Source organism: Alosa sapidissima, chromosome 5 (genome assembly GCF_018492685.1).
Source record: "Alosa sapidissima isolate fAloSap1 chromosome 5, fAloSap1.pri, whole genome shotgun sequence".
Classification (NCBI taxonomy): Eukaryota; Metazoa; Chordata; class Actinopteri; order Clupeiformes; family Clupeidae; genus Alosa; species Alosa sapidissima.
Window position 1 is genome coordinate 29,436,592 of NC_055961.1, and position 18,559 is coordinate 29,455,150.

At 41.5% G+C, this 18,559-nt stretch overlaps 1 long non-coding RNA gene across 1 annotated transcript; it reads left to right on the forward strand.

Moving 5' to 3' along the window:
- The first annotated feature begins 1,079 nt into the window (after positions 1 to 1,079).
- Positions 1,080 to 16,582, forward strand: LOC121709555. The gene is made up of 3 exons (XR_006031979.1): positions 1,080 to 1,091; positions 9,680 to 9,684; positions 16,496 to 16,582. It is a non-coding gene; the product is annotated as an uncharacterized LOC121709555 (long non-coding RNA).
- The last annotated feature ends 1,977 nt before the right edge of the window (positions 16,583 to 18,559 follow it).

The window sequence follows — 18,559 nt, forward strand, 5'->3', positions numbered from 1 at the left end:
CCTCAAGAAGTTGGTGACCTTTGACCTCTAGGGGGTGCTGTAATTCACAAACATGCCTTTTGGCCTGTAGCTGCTGCTGTGCTTAGAATTAAATTGTACTAGTGGTGTCTGGTAATACTGTGAAAGGTCCTTAGGTCAACTGAGGGCAACTTGTCACATCAATATAATTTAAACACAACAATTTCGCACAGGTCACAAATTTCATCTGATCTTCACCAAAATTGGCACAGACCATCTTCAGACCATGCCTTGTCACTTCATTTATTTCTGTAACAATTGATAGAAGCGTTCGCCCGTCACATCCAATCAAAATTTCTGGCGAAGCCGCCAAACAGGAAGTGAGCTCATATCTCAGCAATCGCTGCATGTATCAAAACCAAACTTGGTACATGGACTCATGACCTCATCAGGTGAATGCCGAAGAAATTTTGTGATCTTTGACCTCTAGGGTCACTGCAATTAGCAAAAATGCATTTTGCAACTTTTAACGTGCTAGACGTGAAACTTGCTTTGACAGCTTATGGCCATACGTCTGATTGCAGCATTGAGCTAACAGCATTTCGTTGCCATGGTTACTCCGGCCTATCTGCTTGGCCCCCTCATTGCTGCTTGCAGCTATATTTTAATTTAATATTTTACTGTTTATTTTTAAAGCCTTACTTGAATCAGCATCACAATATATTTGTAATTAAGTCCTTAGGCCTACTATACTGCTAGGCTACTCAGATCTTCCCAAAATTTCCTCTCCTTTCCTCCCTCTCGCTTTAAACTAGAGGTGACAGAGCCTTCTGTTTCTACTCCCCAGCTCTGGAAAAGTAAGTATAAGTAGAGAGAGAGAGAGAGAGAGAGAGAGGATGAAAGGTATGCCAGAAATATAGAACACATTTACATTTCATCATTTAAATTCTCTTCACACACATTAAGATGACATACCTGATTGGCTGTCTTGGGGTTTGTGTCATAGCGCTCTCGCTTAGTGTACATGGGAAGTTCACTTGGCTGAGTGCTGGTCTTTGATCTGTTGAGTGCTCTGTTGTGCTTGTGTCTGTTGCATGCGATTCTCATTGCAAATTAATGTCTCACATTTCAAGGTATAGAACATAGATAAAACACTGATAAAAGTACATACAATGTACTCAAACACCTGTTTTTTTAAGTAGTATAAGTATATAAGTAAGTATATATACTCTTTTGATCCTGTGAGGGAAACTGGGTCTCTGCATTTATCCCCAATCCGTGAATTAGTGAAACACACTCAGCACACACTAATCCCGGCGCAGTGAGCTGCCTGCAACAACAGCGGCGCTCGGGGAGCAGTGAGGGGTCAGCCTTGCTCAAGGGCACTTCAGCCGTGTCTACTGGTCGGGGTTCGATCCGGCAACCCTCCGGTTACGAGTCCGAAGTGCTAACCAGTAGGCCCCGGCCAATAGTCTCTCCTCCCAAATTAGGTCCATCCATACTTATTAATCATTTTAAATCCAAGTTAAAAACATATCTTTTGTCCTTAGCCTTTAATATCCCCTGGTTTATTTTAACTGCTCAGCCTTGAATTTGATTTGATTATTTTATTGTGTACACTATATGGTAGGCCTAATGTATTTTTAAATACATTAGCTATAGCCTATTTTCTTTTTGTCTATCATTTTTAACACTGATAATTGTTTTACTCATTTTCACTTTATTTTAATTATTATTGATATTATTATTATTATTATTGTTGGTGATTTTAAAAAAAAAAAAAATAATAATAATTTTTTTTTACTGTTTTGTTTATTTTAAAGCACTTTGGATCAACTGTGTTGTGTGAAATGTGCTAAATAAAGTGACTTGACTTGCAACATGTCTTGGTCAAACTGGTCAAACCTACCCATGCTCTTCAGTCAATGACGTCGCTCAGTCGCGTGCTTGACTGCTTTACCCGCAGTCAAGCTACTACTCTAACGTTACTCTCTTGTTGCAGCTGAGTGTTCTTGTCGCTTCTGTCAAGATTAATTTACAGCCTTCAGAAACTTCGCCCTGAACTTACCGTGACTTTTGACATTACCTCCAAAGTAAGTTTTATTCTTTTAACGTTAACACTAGAGGTATTTTGGTAAGGTTAACGGCGTTCTTTGGATATTAACCCTTTCGTGCCCGTGCCGAACATTCCATTTTTGGTGCTGGATGACCTCCTTACACAAAAAAACTTATTTCTTAAGTATATTACATACCATTGTAATCAGAAGGATCAGTTCTATCAAATGGTGTAAAATACCTATGGTAATGTTGATGTAGTAATGAACAGTCTTTGAAAATCCTCTTCAGATGTATACCGAAATTCGTTAAAATTTAATTTCATTCACATAAAAATTCATTTTCATCATATTTCTATACAAGATAGAGAAAAATATAGAGTGTATGACATGTTCATCAAGTTGTGGGCTATTTAACAAAAATGACTGAATTGGAATATCATTAACCTTTCAAAAGTTATGATAAATTTAGTGATCAGTGTAAAAAAATGCAGGAAACGGGATTTCGAATGTTGAAAGAATTAACATTCTCTTTATCACCAAAAACATAAAAGTATGCATAAAAACTAATAATGAAGTCAGACACAATGGTTTAGATTTATTTGGTCCATAAGAATAAACCATTTATTTGTATATAAGCAAATGCTACAGTCAATAATAATGATATATATAAAAAAAAACATGTACTTTACCAGTAATACGGGAAGTAAGTATACTGTATAGTTATTGAAGATCATTTCGAATAGAGACATAAAATACATTTGATTCAACAGATACAACTTCCTTATATAAATCAGTATAATATGAAAATTATATACATCTATAAAATGTATTATTACTTATGAAAAGCTAGGAATACAATCAACTTCAACATCACTCAAAAATCAATGTGTTCTAAACATTTCAAAGTGGATTACATACTGTAGGGCTGCCGGCGGCGAAGATAGTTTAGCGGGCTAACCTGTAGATAAGGCCGGGCATAGGAGTGCATAGGCGTTGCTGCTTCTCAGAAAAGAGGTGCTCCGGTTCCGCTATTGTTCGGAGGCCTCATGAGCGCACTTTTTTGTGTGTGTGTGTGTGTGTGCGCGTGTGTAACTTATTTTAAACCTGGCAGTAGCCATTTCATGATTGGGTGGGAGGGTTGTGATCTAAATCCTTATGTTGTAGCCTGATGGCATCTTTGGTATGAATTCTACGTGCAGTGTGAACATGTGCAGTGCCCTATGGGGGTGGTGTGTGCTATAGCTTGTGCCTATTTATTGTGTGTGTGATCACTTTTGGATGGTCTCTTTATTGCGGTGTCTTCTGTGTAGCAGGCTTCATAGTGGTGTGTTGTTCACCCAGGTTGATAGCATTTGGTTTTAAGACTTAATGAATCCCAGTCTGACATGTTTGGTAGCTGCATGAATTGTGTTAAATAAAGATTACTGTTTATACATCTGTGCTGCTTTTTCTGTAGAGTATTCCTCTAGTCGCAACAATCTGATCTCACATTCTAGGTAGATTACAATATGAACATGAAGATTTGAATGCAAAATGGTATGTGGCCTAGGAACATGCAAATCGATGTGAGATTCTAGTGTACAAAGTGCTATGGTTGTACAGTCATAGATAAATAACACATACTGTTGAATAACACATAACTATAAATACAAATACAGACTGAAAATACTGAAAATGACTTAAAACGAACCCTTTCCTTGTTTTTTCCTCTATATACTCATGTCCATTATTTGTGGAAATCTCAAATATTGGCACATTGATCAAATATTCTATTTAAAGGAACATGCCGACTTTTTGGGACTTTAGCTTATTCACCGTACTCCCCAGAGTTACAGTAGATAACTCTATACATACCCTTCTCATCTCTGTGCAACATTGTCCTATTTACATGCTGTGATTTGTATAGTTACAACATGTATAAATAAAACAATAATAAATAAATAACTCATAATAAATAAATAAATAACTCAATAATAAATAAATAACTCATATTTCATAAATATTAATTTATAAATAACCCTCATGATGGAACACCATTGTTATTTATAATTAGAATTATAAATCTGTATGAATGTCATCTGGTAGGCTTTACTACAGTGTATACTATTGTAAAGTGTCATGTAATTACACATGCAACTCGTGTGAGTGTAGACACTAGACTGGTTTATTCACGTTACCCGCTTCACCATACAGGGGTCGCCACCTAATGACGTTAACATCAACACTGATATTTAAAATGATAGTGCCACAACTCTACATCCTCTTTCTTCCAAATGAGATGTAAATAAACTTAACACAGCCCACACAACACATTTCATAACCTGAGCTGTAGGCATCACCTAACAAAACCGGAACAAAACCACATACTGAAGTTATCTGTCCAGGACACCTACCACAGAATAAAAGGTGACACACAACATTAATAGTAAGGTGCAGTATGAGCAAACAAAGTTAGTTTAGTTAACGAAGGAACACATAGTTATCATTTCCACATTTTGATTTTAGTTTAGTTTTTCAGCCTAGTACTGATATAGTCCTGATAACGCTGATTGGGTTGGCTAACTCTGCCTGCTCGAGTCACCACCAACTGTCTCTCAGATGAGTCCGCAGTATTGACCACTGGTGTGATGCTAGGAGGTGTAGGTGGTGGGTTGGCATTTTGGGCAGTCTCTCTATCAGGTACTGATGAGGTGGACCTCAGTGGCACGTCATCCTCAGAGCTTGCCGTTGGGTTTTCATCAACCCGGAGGAGATGTCGCCTGTTCCTGATATATCTCTTTCCTTGTGATGCTATTACGTAGCTATTAGGCTGCTGAGCTGGGCCTTCCACTCGTGCCACTTGATCAAAACCACGTTCAGTCTGCACTCTGACTGTTTGACCTGGTCTTAGTGCAGAGAGGCGGTGAGCACTGCGGTCATGATACACTTTCCTCCTCATTCTGTGTTTGGAGATGGCAGCAGCCCCGTTGACTTGGATAGCAGGCCTGAGTGTGTCCGTGGTTGCTGGCAGGAAGGTCCTGGTCTGCCTGGACATGAGGTGCTGAGCAGAGGAAGGGAGTCCATCACGGGGAATGTTGCGAGTGTGGAGAATGGCTGCTTGGATGTCTGTGCCATCACAGTGGCACTTCTCCAGCAGGTGCTTAGCGGATCTCACTGCACGCTCAGCAAGACCATTAGATTGTGGGTAATAATAAGGACTGCTGCGGATGTGTCTAAAGTCCCATGCTTGTGAGAAGTCTGCAAAGTCCCTTCCAGTGAACTGGGTCCCATTGTCAGTCATGAGGGTGTGGGGCACACCATGTGTTGCAAAGTGCCGCTTCAGCTTTGCAATGACCGTGTTGCTGGTCATGTTGGGGAGGTAGTCCAGCTCGAACCGCCCTGAGTAGGAGTCCACCAGGACTAGATGCATTTTGGCACGCCACTCAAATATATCGGCTGCAGTAAATGACCATGGCAGTTCCGGGATGTCATGGAGGTGGATGGGTTCCTTTGTGTGGTGTGCTGTCAAAGCGTTGCATGCAGCACAACGAGACACCTCTCTTTCGATATCTGTGTACATTGAGGTCCAGTACATAGTCTCTCGAGCTCTGCGTTTGGTGGCTTCAATCCCGGGATGGCCCTGGTGTAGCTGGCCAACATAAAACTTTTGCAGAACTGCAGATATTACTAACCTTTGCCCACGTAGGAGCAGTCCATCCTCCAACGTCAACTCTTCCTTCATGGAGAAGAACTGTTGCGGCAGCTCCTTGGAGGTGCGGGGCCAGCCTTGCAAAATGACTTCAGAGAGCTGTTGGCAGGTGGTCACTCTTCATTGCATTTCGTAATTCATCTGTACGACGTGAGGAGAGAACCTGGACAGTCATCACTTCAACACGACAACGCGTCTGCAACAAACAGGTCCTTGCCATGCTTATACATCACATCCAAGTCGTAACGTTGCAACTTTAGCATCATACCCTGCAGGCGTGGTGATGCGGTGTGCAGTGGTTTCCTCAGGATAGTTATAAGGGGCTGATGATCCGTTTCAGCAGTAACAGGGCAGCCATAGATGAAATCATGAAATTTTTTAGCTGCAAACACCAGTGCTAACATTTGTTTTTCAATCTGAGCATACCTGGACTCAGTTGGTGTGAGGGCACGTGACACGAATGCCACAGGCCTCCCGTGTTGGAGGCACACCGTCCCAAGACCATGTTGGGAGGCGTCTGCTGATATTACCACTGGCTTTGATGTGTCAAAAAATTGCAGCACAGGAGGATTAGTCAGTGCCTGCTTCAATTTGCTGAACGCATGTCACTGTATTGGGGAATTAATTTGGATAGATAGTTTGTCATGCCCAGAAACTGCTGTAGGGCCTTTTTGTCCTCTGGCTTCTCCATCTCGCAGACAGCTTTGATCTTTTCAGGATCTGGCTTAACACCATCAGCGGTAAACAGGTGGCCTACATAGTGTACACAGTTGACTCTGAATTTGCACTCAGGATTGAGCTTTAGGTTGATGGCACGGATCCTGTTCAAAACCTGTGTTAGGCGTTCATCATGTTCTTGTAATGTACGCCCCCAGATGAGGATGTCATCGACCACAATCTCGGAAGGTTGCCCAGCGAATAGCCGTATGGCATTCTCAGGAACCTATATCGGCCATGAGGTGACATGAATGACATGAGGTACCTATGAGTATGACATTGGTGTCAAAAAGGTCTTTGTACTCCAGTATTTCTGGAGCCTCTTGTTGCAGCATGTGGATGGCAGGTCCGAGATGTATGAGACCAATAGCAATACTGTCTTGTAGTCCCAGTATGGGTTTTACATCCCTATTGACCACATGAAACTTGAACTGTCCCTGTGTACAATGCAGTGTTACAGTGCCATCAGTTTTGATTGACTCACCTCCACTAGATTGACCTTTTCATTTGAATCCACATGCCCTGTGTGGTCAACTGCATGCAGCAGTTTTCTGGGCAGCACATTACATTTGGCACCAGTGTCCACTTTTACCTTTAGTTGTCCATTTCCATTCTTCATTTCGAGCGTGGCGAAGATTTCCCCAGACATAAGCCTGAATAGACTCACCGGTTCCCTGACTAGCGGTGTTAAAAGCATGCCTGTCCATAATGACGTTTTTCGCTGGCAAACATAATTCAGCAAACTTTACCAGTAGAGTCTCTGGTTTTTCGTGGCTTTCCCCCTCTCCATAAACAAAGGATTCTGACTTTTCAACAGCCTCTGGGCCAGCTAAGTTCAGTAGCGTGTAGGCTTGAACTTTCTTAGATTTATCCGACAGTCATGCGTTGCAGTAGATTATCCATTCTTTCTCAAATTTCTGCCAGTTGTCGGCAACGTTGTCATCAAAAACTAGTGGATCGATACGACGGAGTCCTTGAGCCATTATCAGACACTTCTGACACCATGTAAAGTGTTGTGTAATTACACATGCAACTCGTGTGTAGACACTAGACTGGTTTATTCACGTTACCCGCTTCACCATTCAGGATCGCCACCTAATGACGTTAACATCAACACTGATATTTAAAGTGATAGTGCCACAACTCTACAACTATACTGGATGTAAGTGTTACCAAAATAATGGAATTGAATAATTCACATGAGCAAATTTACTCTTATTGATCCTACTTAATGACATTCTATTGCTTCATTTTGCCATGGCCTACCTGTAAATGGCATTCTGTTCACACCATGCATTTCTGACACCATACTAGTGTCTCATCTAGAACTTCAAAACACTTACTGCATTTGAGGGAAAGACAGTGGGAGACATTTGCCCCATAAAATATAGCTGCCACGCTTGCCTGTTCATATACTTAAAGAGCCATTGCTTAAACAATTGGGCGATGGTTGTGGGGGGTGGGAGCTGGGCTATTGCTATGGCTGACACAGAATGAGGGATTTAATCTGTTGAATTAGAGGGTTGGAAGAGAGCCTTATTTTACACCACATGCTGGGTTACTTGGAATGCGACACCCTGTGACTATCGGCAACATCCAGCACATCTCTCACCCGGCACTGCCTCTGTCTCGCTGTCTCTTTTCTACTTTTACTGCCCCCCCCCCTGACTTTCCCCCTCTCTTTTCTCTCTCTCTCTCTTTCTCTCTCTCTCGATGCCTTTCAGGCTGATGGTTTGTGTATGGTCCAAAACCAGAATGCTTTCTCAGATGTAGTCATTGTAGACAGTGCTGAGAGAAGGGAAGAAAGGAAATTCTGCAGCAGCGCTACATCAAATATCAGGGAAAACCTGTCCTGATGGAGCAATAAAGGACTATCAGACAAGGTAAGTTAAAAGACATTACCCCCGCCCCCCCCCCCTCCCCAAAACCGTCTGTAGATGAAAAACGATTGTCTTTAGTAGTCTTTGTGTCTTGGACTGTCATTAAGTCACTGTCTGCATGTCTGGAAGTTCCTCCTTTCTGTTGTGTCATGACAGACTGGTGTCTGAGGTAGAGACATTTCCCCATTCATCTGCCTTGTTTACTAGCGTGTGTGTGTGTGTGAGAGAGAGAGGAGGGATTCACTGGAAGCGCATCCAGACCCTCCCCTTCAGAGCCAACAGGTAGCAACGGTTTTTTTTTTTTTCGGGGGGGGGTCTCAGATTTGGTGTAAACCATCATTACTGACCACTCTAGGGAAGTATGGTGATGGATAAAAAAAAACAATTAAAACACTGTAAAATAGTATGCAACTGAAATTGTATTGTATCATCATCAACCATTGTTTATTTAAGGAAGAATGGCTGAGCATGAAGCTCTTTTACAGCAATGCCTTCAGAGCACAATACAAAATTATATATATAAATACCTACTGTTGAAACGTTTGGAGACACTTAAATGCCCTTGTTTTCATCATTAATGTTGTAAATGACTTGTAGAAAGAAATGGCTGATTTGTAATGCAATATCTACATTGCCCATTATCAGCAACCATTCACCCAATGTTCCAAAGGCACATTTAATTCTGTTTACTAATCTGATATCATTTTAAAAGGCTAACTGAGAAAACATTGGAGTACCCTTATGCAATTATGTAAGCACATAATGTAATCTGAAATCTGCTGCCCTGGGGTGCGTTTCTCGTTTCTCCAATTTTGGAGGTTAGCTTTTTACTAACATGGTACAATGCATCGTTCAAAATTACGACTGTTTCCCAAAACCGTTGTACTTAGCCTACATAGTACTTTGCAAGTTTGAACCATGATAGTTTCCAAACTTTAGTAGTCTGGACTAAGGTGGTTAATGACGTTTAGTAGCACGTGAACGGATACATCTGCAAATAACAGAGACTTTATGATGGACTACCTTAGTATAATCCATGAATCATCTCTGTTTTTATTTACATGTATTCAGCGTCATCAAGTTAATTCATTGGTTCATATAGGCTGACCTTGTAAATTAATGACTGCTTTGAATGAACATTTAAACGTGTCATTTAAATGTGCTGGTGAAGCAGTTGTGCACTTATTTACCCCCTATTCACTCATGAACGCCGCCAGCTCTGTGGCACAGTGTGTTAATGCTGGCTGATGATGGCCTGCAGTGTGCAGCGACTGTCCTTTCCAAGAGTTCGAATTTGGGTTGAGATTTTGACCACAATATTCTCACTATTACCTATAAGACTATCTAAATGAGAGAATTGGGTATGTAAGAGAGAACAGTTGAGGTTTAACCACCATTGAAAATGAAAGAAATAAAAAATAAAGAGATGTTAAGAGTGATCCAGCACAACTCAGGTCAGCTGAAAACCCTGCACTTCTTGTGGGGTAATTACATCTCTTTTTTCCCTGCTCTGCTATTTTAAGACAACCCTTATTTCCATTAATTACTGTCCTTTTCTGCTTTTCATTTGAACAGGAAAGCGGTGCATTAGAGTGTAAAAAGCTTCCGATTGGCCCAGTGGCTCTGTGCCTCAGCTATTGGGACTAAATTAATGGCCATAGAGGGCTAATGTAAAGGCACTTGCGTGCCTGAGCTAGATACTTAAGCACTGAGGACTGTGGGTTGAGCACTGGATGTAATTACACAAAAAGCAGGTCGACCATTAATGTCTGACCAGGTATCTAATGGATACGGTCACATTTTTATCTTTTGTCTACTGCAGGGAACTGCAGATAAAGCAGGATAGGGAGGTGGTAGTGGTGGTTATGGAGTGAGGATTGTCTCAAAATGATTTAAATATATATAAAAGGATATATATACATATACATACATTTATAAATATCCAAATATAAAAATGTGACATACAAATAAATAAACAAATTTGTATAAATAAACACATCTTTGTAAATATATTTTCGAGATTTGAAAATAAATATGCTTGACTTTGTATGTGGAATCTGCATTTGTGAATCTCATTTTTGCTTTTATGTCGATGACGTAATTTTGAGACATTCCTACTGCACACCAAGATCCACAAATAAATACCACTAGATTTGAATGCGAAGACACCCTCCACTGAACAACCAGCAGATGGCAGTGTTGTTCGACTCCTACAGACTTTCCCCTAAAGATGCCAGCTGCAGCAGCAACATTTCCGGAAAGGTACTGGCTTGATGAAATTCATGCTGGACTCTCTATCCGACCACATAAAGACCTCGGGATACTTCGGTTTGGCTTTAGGGACCCTCTACTCACTACCACGTAAGTGTAATGTTGTTTGGAACTGTAGAAGAGGTATAAAAATAGCGTTTTGTAGCGGCGAAATGGCATGCCCTGGTCACTTCCAGGTTTTCCACAACGAGTTTTGACTAAAAATGGTAAAATCGAACTTTCTCAAAACACATCCGAATGAAATGATTTTGATGTCAACTTAACGTATGTACTCCCAATCATCCGTAAATTGATCTAAAGTGCATTTTATTCCGGATAATTCCTTTAACATAGCTTCTAGGTTAACGTAACGTGAGGGCCAGCTCAGCTGAGAACACTATCTGACAGACTGCCATTAATGTCAATATTGCTAAATAGACTTATTTATACAGTCTATGAAATTAAAAACGGCACTACACATTGAAACCGATAATAAATCGTTCTGGCTATATATATAGTGTATTTGTATGCACATTATGATGCAATTGAGTGTTTTTCATTATAATATGGCAGATGCTGCTAATTTCCCCATTTTTCAATATCATACAAACTACTGTGAATGTATACCAGGTTCAAACACTTTGAATCTGTAACCAGTATGTTAAACTTTTATCTATTTCTCATGTCCTGGTTGGTTGGTTGGTTGGTAGGTTTGCCAGGAAAACATAATTAGCCTGATTTTCATTAATTTATTTTGTGTTGTCAAGCAAAGTGAAACTGTGCTGTGCCTCGTATCTTGCAGCATGAGTGTAAAGTTCTTTGAGAATGTACACAAATTGTTGTAGGAATTTGAAAATGGCCCTTGACCAATGTACTGGGGGCATATCCTCCATCAGTGATTTAACCCATGCGTAGTTACCCATAGTACTGTAATTTCTACCCTGCTCTGACATTAGATGAGAGAGGAAGTTTAGCTGTATAGATTTGATCATAAGTGTGCTGTCATTCACAGGAACCACGGAGACAGAGTTTACAGTTAGTAGTTAGTTAAAGAAATGTTAGCTGAGTGTGAATGTGAGTGTGGTATTTTTTGATAAACCATAATTTCTCAGTGTTATTGTCTCACGATAGAATCACATGAAAGGTTCCGGTTCTGTGCAGGATAAATACAGTTATTTTAGTGCAGTTTCTTTACAGTGACCTATTGACTACAGTATATTTACATGTGCATAGGAAAAACAAACAAAGAAAAAAATCCTGTATGAATAGATGGTTCTTTGAAGCTTCTGTAGGTGTTCTGTGTGGTGTTCTGCATCACTTAGTCTTCGGAGTGTGATCCTTGTGAGGTAGGGTGTGGTACAGAGCACCCTAGGGTGCTATGGATGATGTGGATCAGCCAACTGTTGGCCAGGGAGTAGTGGCAACACATGTGCAAGTTCTCCTCCAGATGGCAGTGTGGGTGTGTGTGTGTGTGTGTGTGTGTGTGTGTGTGTGTGTATAAATCCACTATCACTGCATTTTTTTGTGCTGGGCAGCCAACCAGCTCTTTCTTTATCCCTCTCTCTCTCTCTCTCTCTCTCTCTCTCATACACATACACGCACAGATCACCAATGCTTGTTACACATTAATGGTGCATGTTGAAAATCTTTTTTTAGATCTATGTTAAGTAGTACTGAATGATAGTGCCAACTTGAGAACTACCGATGTAGTAAAATGAAGAAAGAGATCAGCAGTAGGTATGTTGATGTTGTGAGAGCTGTAATTTGTAGAGAATTGACCATAAAGTGAGAATTCTACAGCTGCATCCAGCAGTGAATTGTCCCTTATAGATTAGTAGTGCAGGTCTGATCCTAGTGTATATTTGGTTGACAAACATGTAACTACACTGCCATTCTCTTGGTACACTACATTCCATCATTTTTTTCTGGCTATATGATATTTATTGCAACATGACAGGATCTTCCATTGCTAATGGAGTTTGGTTGAATTGCTTACATTACATCATAAAGTATATTTAAATATATTAGTTATTTTTGCAAATAATTTAATTTAAGACTGAATATCATGAATCATCAGCACCATATAAAAAGCTTTCTCACGTGAATTGTAGAATTGCAAAGTGCCAACTAAAACTACTCTTTTCATCGTTCTCAACAGGTGAAGCAGCAGAGCTTCAGTTGCGATTGGTCTGGTCAAAGCAAGGTTGCCACCTCCCTGTCTGCCATGCTTACAGACCATTTCCTCATCTTCCTCCTAGTCCTCCACCTCCTCATGCTGGTGGGGTCTGCCCAAGGACAAGGTAAGAGACAGGAAGTGATCTGCCTCTCTGTCTCGGCTGCTTGGGACAGGTTTCATGTCACTTTGTTCATGTTTCATCATATTGTGCAACAATAATATTTTTTATCATTTATTCCAATATATATTCAGTTGAAAGTAGGCCTTAAAGCATGTTTATTCTATTACCCAGGGCAATTTATAATTCACAATCAGCTAAGACATTTATTTGAAATAATTGGGAAGACTTGTAGTCTGGAAATTCTTACATTTGTACTGACATTTTGTTTAAGCCAGGTTTGCCATGGTAATTAAATAGTAGTGCACATATATTAATATTGTATCTTGGCTTATCTAAGATCCTTTGAGTAGAAGCCTAATGAATTGCTTTGGAGACATAAATGACATGTTCTTTTAGAACACTGGAACAGAACATTGCACTAATACTAATGTACACAGCACCCATGCCCATGCCAATGAGGTATTCCAACACATTCAAACAACACAACATTCAATCTATATTTCTCTCTCACACACACACCCACACCCACACACACACACACACACACACACACACACACACACACACACACACAGGCACTCAGACACATGCACCCTCACACACTGCCTCTCTCCACATTTATTAAATTAGAGAAAGCAAGCTAGGCATGCATGCACGTTGAGTACCACATCTACACCGCCGCTTCATTGTTTGCGCCCGCAGGTCTCTGCTGGTTGCCAGGGCGGAGCGGAGGTGGCAGTGGTGGAGGCGGTAGTGTCGGCGGCGGTGGTGGAGGCTCCAAGGTTAGCGTGCCCTCTGCGCCGCCTGTGTTTAGCCCCGGACAGGGCCCTGATTAATGGCAGCCACGTGGCATGGCGGAGGGGTGTGTGTGGGGGTGGGGGTGCGGGCGGGGGGGGGGGTCACCGGTGCCCCATGAGAGAGACGAGGGAGCAAGCAGCACGGGACAGATGGAACTCGGCAGGACGTCGCTTAGTCCCACAGCCAGTGACGGGAAGAGAGGGAGAGACACCGGAGAGAGAGAGAGAGAGTAAGAGGGTGAGAGAAATAGAGAGAAAGAGAAAGAGCGAGAGAAAGAGGGTAAGGAAAGAGAGGAAAGGAAGGATGAAGCAGAAGGTGGGAAGATTAGAAAGGGAGAGAGGTGTAACTAGGAACAGAGGTAGAGAAGAGCGTGAGAGATTGAGGAAGGATGACAGAATTAAAAGGTGAAATGTACACAGGGGGTGATGACAGAAAAGGAAAGAGTGGAAGACAAGAATGAGAGGATGTAAGGTTGATAGAGAGAAACTTGTACCATGAGGTATAGGATGGACGGATAGAGAGGACAATATTGTGAAAGATATATTGGGAAAGAATATATGAGAGGTGGCTGGGATGGAGTGAGAGAGAGAAAAGAGGAGAGAAAGAAAATAGACGTAGAGGAAAACAGCAGATGGAGAAGGACAGATAGGTGGGTGACACACGTAGGTGGTGTTGGATGGAAGGGAAGAGGGAGGTCAGTGGGGAAATGGGGATGGAGGGTGATGCAAAGGCAGGAAATGCTGGACAATGGTTGGGAAGACTTGGAGATGTATGTCATTTGAGTCTATGGATCCCCCCACCTCTTGCGTGCACACACACACACATACACACACACACACACACACACACACACAAACACACACACACACGGCTTCGATAGCACAAATAATTTCTGTAAATGTTCAGAGTGTGTATGTTTATCTGTGTAAGTTCAAAAAACATGGCTGTGATTGCTGGAAATAACCACAAGGTGACAGCAAATCCAACAATCTAATACTCCAGCCGGCAAGCTAATACATACACAAAACCATTAGAAGGCGCTGTTGTCCAGTACAATTAGTCTTAGACAAGAGTATTACAGTAGTACATGGATGTTTATACAGTGTATGAGGACAGTGGGTTCAACAATTGCATTACAAATCAAACTTTTAAGACTGTGCCTGTATCAGATTGAAAGGCTGTATCATCCTGGCTACCATGTGTATGAGTGGTGTGTGTGTGTGTGTGTGTGTGCATATGAGCTCTAGACCATACACTTGCATGTGGCAATGGAGGCACCATTAGTAAGTTTGTGTGTGTGTGTCTGAGAGAGAGAGAGAGTGCGAGAGAGAGTTCTGAGATGATGAAGGCCACAGCAGATTGATGCAAGGTGTTACTTGCCTCAACAGCCCCTCTTAGGATTTATGAGTGGCTCCGACGGGAAAAAGACTGAGCACTAATTAAATGGGTCTGAACTACTAATCCACAGGCATTTTACTGCTGTGAAGTGCCTTAATGCCCAAGTGTGCCTACCTGTCTGCCCTCCCGCACGCACGCACGCACGCACGCACGCCTGGGTGCCGGCGTGAATCACGGCTATCCGGCAGAGTGAGGGGGAATTCATCTCTGCCTCTCATTATAGCTCTGGCTCTACATGCAGCCAGGGAATAACTCAACCGGTCTAACAGACTCACATACAAACAGTCAGAAAGATGGAGACAGGGAAGTGTGTTAGAGCATGTGCTTGTGTGTGAATGTATGTACATTTCTCTCTCTCTGTCTCACAGACACAGAGAGAGAAAGAGAGACATACACACACACTCACACACACACACACAAACAGATGGGGAAACAGACATGCATACTGTACCACTACACACAAAAAACCATGCCCATGTACTGTAACACAAGTATTCTTGCACATTTAATCACCTTGGAATATCACATGTCAAACGTAGACAGTACGTCAAACGTAGACACTACGAGGTGCCAATAATTATGGATATATACAGTACCCTCCATAATTATGGCACCTCTGCTAAAGTTGACTAAAGTTATACCTGTTGGTGATTTATTGTAATCTCACAATGAAAACAATGAGGAAAAATCCAACCTCGAAGAGAAGCAATACATTTGGAGAATACAAAGCAAGGGATTTAAGACCATTCATCATTACAAAATCTCCACAGATCGTCCAGATTCCTAGGTCCACACTTGTGCATTCTGTTCTTTGACTCACCCCACTGTTTTTCTATGGAGTTTAGATCAGGGGACTGAGATGGCCATGGCAGAAGCTTGATTTTGTGTTCAGTAAACCATTTTTTTATCTGGATGTTTTCTTTGGTTCATTGACCTGATGAATGATCCAATCATGTCCCACTTTTTTTATTGTCTAAGAAAGACACTAAAAAAGTATCAGATTTCAGTTGAAAATGTTCAGGTTTTTCTTGGGGTTCATGATGCCATCCACCTTAATAAGGTTCCCAAGGGCCTTGGGAATAAAAACGGCCCCACAATATCACAGCCCCTCCACCATAATTCTCATTAGGCATGGCGTTCTTTTCAGTATAGCCATTTATTCAATCTGACTATAGACCACAATTCTAGCCAAAGTCACTGTAGAATTCAGTAACTCCTGCTGTTTGCATTTGTAAATGACAGAAAAGGCTTTTACCTGGCATGCCCTAATAATCTATTAGGTCACTTCTGAAATGTTTTGGGGGGCTTGATGACCCCAAGATGACCTTTTTCTTTAACTTTCCAACAGTGTTTTTTATGGAATTGTTCGCCTTTCTTACAACCCTCCATACTGTGCGTAGGACCAAGATGGGTCTTTGTCCAAGCATATTTTTCAAATTTTCAATTGATAAGAACCTTTTCATTATTGTTTTAACTGTAAATATGGGCATTTTCAACCAAATACCTAGTTTTTTATAGCCATTCCCTGACCTACAAATGTCAGCACACTATCATTTTATTTAAATTCAGTGTATTCTCTTGTCTTTCCCATGTTGAGAAATGACTATGGGATTTAGCCTCTGTGTCACTTTATTTTCATACCTTAGTGAAAAAGAAAGTCATGAACTACTTCTGAAAGTTCACAGCTTTGTGAGATTTTCCTATACACAATATTCACATCAACACACGATATCAAGTACACTCTTACACTTTCAGATGACTCAATAGGAACAAAAAATTAAATGGTCAGCGGAATCCCTGAGTGGAATTAAATGCTGCTGTGAGCAAATCGGTTCTTAAGTGCTGTGCAATGACATCAAGAATTCTTTAGTCATAAGAACACTGACAATGATATTGAGCATTGTGTTGGCTAATCTTAAAAGCCGTGTTGCAGGGTTCATTTTCCAAGGAATTTGCACAATTTGCTTGTTGGTAATATACATTTAAACCATTATCCATTATATTTGATGTTGTTGGGTATCACAAAACGCAATATAATACGAAAAGCAGGTACTATTTCACAGCAGTTTGAAGTGATTCTCCTTTCCCCCACAATGCATTGCATTACGTCACCTTGGGGAGGCTACTGACCAAAGCCCACCTTGAGACCCTTCAGAGTAACGAGAGAGGAGTAAAGAGAGATGAGTAAGGGAGTGTTCAGCAGTAGATTATAGACAGGTAGATAGATAGCTAGATAGATCATGTCATACGCTGGTCGTGGGGTGAGCTCCTCGACCAGCGGCCAAAACGCACTCGCTTCCCTAGTTACTGCAGCTCTCCACCACAGTTTCCATCGGGACGGCACAGCCCACACAAGCACCTGCCAAACTGCGACTTGCCCTATTATCTCCCTCTTTGGTAAGCCGTACCCTGACGATGTCAATGACAATCAATCACGAGGAGTAGTTATCGAAAATATTCACGCTGAAGACACGACCAGTTTGCAGTTTAAGTTTGCAACAACAGGGGTGGCTCACAGGTGGGACTGGAAAGTTAGCCTATAGCACTAGCTATCATGATGCTATATATTTTGATCTTCTGACTAAGTTTACCCGGTAGCCTACTTATCTGAACTAACGACATGATCACTATCACTAGATATAAAGAAAATGTTGACTTTCGCTTGGTGCTGTTCACTGAAAGTAACAAAAAAAGTGTCGTAACGTTATAAGCATAATGCATTGAACTGAATAGGCGCATTATGTAGCCTCATAACGAGACCTCTCAAATTCAGAAAATTCAAATCTTTACTCTCCCCTCACAACCCTTCTTTTTAGCATTCATTGATCAAATATGGGACTGCAGTTGCAATTTCTGGTATGTGCCACAATCACTCATATTGAAATGTGAAGCGCAGGTTAGCTCTAGCCTACAGATCGATGTGTTCCTGTTACAGGGGGATGGAAACGCGTAGTGCTGAGCTCTTGCTGTTTCTGTGGAGTGGCCAGCGATACTCTGCCGGAGTGCTCGCCAACTTGAGAGCCTGAGAGAGGACAGGGAGTGGAGGAGACGTGAAATGGCACTCTTCTCCGATTCACTTTCTTACCGCATCTCCTGCAGCCCAGTCTCTCACCCTATCACACTTTCCTCTCTCTCTCTCTTGCACTTTTTTTTCTCTCTCTCTCTCTTGCACTTTCTCTCTCTTGCACTTTCTCTCTCTCTCTCTCTTTCTCTCTCTCTCTCACTTTCTCTCTCTCTCTCTCTTTCTCTCTCTTGCACTTTCTCTACGCGTTTTCTTTCTCTCCCTCTTCCTCTTTGCCTCCCCCCATGTTTTTAATCGCTCTGCTTCTCGTTCCTTCATGTGGTCTTCTCTCTCTGTAGTTTTCTATCTCTCTGCCTCCTCATTTATCCCTCCTTCCCCACTTTCTCTCTCTCCTTCTCTCTCTCCTACTATCTCTCTCTCTCTCTCTCTCTCTCTACTGTTGCTATAATGGAGCTCCTTAGCAGAGGAACAGACGGAGATGGAGAGACAGATGT